Raw genomic sequence first — 2,617 nt, 5'->3', positions numbered from 1 at the left:
TAGCATTTAAGGTGAAATATAATCATTTAAAACGCTGAATTAATACAATGCAAAGGATTTCCTAATGGACCTATTTGCATACTCACATTAAATAACTAATAAAACATATTCTGAGATGTAAGACATAGCATTTTGCACAAATCAACAGGATTGCTGGCTGATGGAAGGGAGGGGATGGCAAGAGAGTGGGATCTCGGATGCCACAGGATTCCTGGCAGTGCCTCCGACAGAATCAGGAACATCAGGATGAGCTGGTGACTTAGATGGGTGGATGACAAATTAGACTTTAGCTATGTTGAAGCTGAGGCTGAGGCAAAGCCACCATGCATAAATGATCAGCAGTTAGCTGGGAAGCAAGATTGGAATGTCTCCAAAATCCTGTTAGATATTATTTAGCATGATTGAGATAAGAGTCCTAGATGTGCAGTCCAATACAATTTGTGTATCCCTTATCCATTTTTCGATTTGTGTATCTCTATCTGTCTGTAATTGTTCTGGAAAGTATTTTTCTTATATGGTTATTATGCCAAAGATTCAAGTCTTATCCCTTAATTATGAACCGTCTCATATTATTAAATTGTTGTTTCATAGGTTGACTTAAGACAGGAAAATCCAACGAATAGCAAACATAAAAAAATATGGGTTCTACAGGGTGTATGAAAGTATATACAGAATTATGGCTGGTGTCAATTCATTTTTAGATACTAATACAATAGCAGCAATGATTAAAAGGCATCTTGGTATTATTATCAGTTCAAAATCTGGCTTTCGGCAGGCAGATTCACTTCTCAATGTCACTTTCTTTATTATCTGCAAAGTAAAGCTACTATTTGCCACCCTCATCTCCCATGCATCTTAAAGATGGATGCTAGAAAATTACATTGAAGTTCTCAGATAAAAGGTGCTAAACAAAGAACTAATTTCATTTTTCCCTCAAGCAAATTATTAAATCTATACATGTCATTATCTAATAATATTAAGTAAACATTGCACAAGGACATGACATTGTGCTGGACATGGTACAAAGCAAATTAGGCAAATGCAGTCTCAACTAGGAACTTATAAGTGTTTATATATATGAGTAAACCTGTTGTTAACATGGAGTCTTATTTTAACTGACTAGTGGAATCACTTAAGGCTTAAAAATAGAGGATGCTCATCTTGTCCTTTGTACTGCATGTGATTCACATTTGTATGCTCCCCAAAACTTTGACAGTGCTTGAGCAGCCAAGATAGACATAGTTAAAAGTGTGGAGAGTTCCTTTTATTTATCTAATATGAAACATGGATGAACCTGGTTTTTAATTGCATGCTGATTTGTAGTGTAAGATTTGCTAAGAAAGCAAATAATACAATGAAATCAAGAATACTTCTGATTACATTTACATTAACAGATTGTTTTGTAGGAAGCAGATAAAGCCTCAAAGCATGCTGTTCAAGTAAGTGCTTTGTTAATGGCAGTAAGAATTGTCTTATGGGAAAATCATTATGAACAGGTAGTCCCAAAAGTGAGCCAGAATCCTTGTCACCAGATATATTTTAGTATCATTATGCTTTCTTTTTTATCTGCTTTTGTGCAATAAAACAATTCTTCTGACAATATTTGTGTAAATACTCTAAAATTAGCTGACTGTGTACAGCATGGATAAGGCGTGGAGTGTGTGCTGAATAAATGAAAAGAGAATGGACATGGTGGTGGGAGCCAGGGAACTCCCAAATGTCTGCTCCCAACCGGGTTCCTGACTGAGGTCAAGAAGGCATTTGAACTTTCAGAATCTTAGTTATCTATAAACTGAGTGGATGGGAAAATGTTTTCTAAGACCCCTAAGGACTTGAAAGTCCATAATTTAAAACTCCACTTTTACAGCCAAAAAGCCTGGCATGTAGAGGTCATTTGAAATATCTGTTAATTAAACAAAAAGAAAATAAACGTAAGTTGAGATTTCAAATGTGAGTAAAATATCACAAGTCAAGGAAAATCTTATTTTTATCTTTATTGTGTCCTGATGGTTTGGTTTCCAAGACTATAATTATAAATGAGGGGTGATTACATTTTTTTTCATGAGGTCTCTTTCACTGTTGAAACCTCTTTCTATATGGCCATGTAATGACAGATAAAAGGTTAATGTCAATCAGCAAAAGATAAATAATCTAAGAACAGTGGGCAACAACAAATGGGCAAAAGAATAGGCAGCTCTTAGAAGAAATTCAGAGATTAAATAAATATTTAAATATCCAACCAACCTCAATATTAAAGAAATACAAAGTAAACTAATACTAAAATATTTTCAGGTATTTGATGATAAAGACATTGATGACACCCAGTGCTAGGATGTGGGGAAGCAGAAACTCTTATACTCTTCTGGTGGGAGCCTGACTTAAAAAGCATGTATCGGGGCGCCTGGGTGGCGCAGTCGGTTAAGCGTCCGACTTCAGCCAGGTCACGATCTCGCGGTCCGGGAGTTCGAGCCCCGCGTCGGGCTCTGGGCTGATGGCTCAGAGCCTGGAGCCTGTTTCCGATTCTGTGTCTCCCTCTCTCTCTGCCCCTCCCCCGTTCATGCTCTGTCTCTCTCTGTCCCAAAAATAAATAAACGTTGAAAAAAAAAAAAAAGCATGT

Source organism: Herpailurus yagouaroundi, unplaced genomic scaffold, assembly GCF_014898765.1.
Source record: "Herpailurus yagouaroundi ecotype Mexico unplaced genomic scaffold, PumYag 201, whole genome shotgun sequence".
NCBI lineage: Eukaryota > Metazoa > Chordata > Mammalia > Carnivora > Felidae > Herpailurus > Herpailurus yagouaroundi.
The sequence above is the reverse complement of the archived record's forward strand: the minus strand, read 5'-3'. Positions refer to the sequence as shown.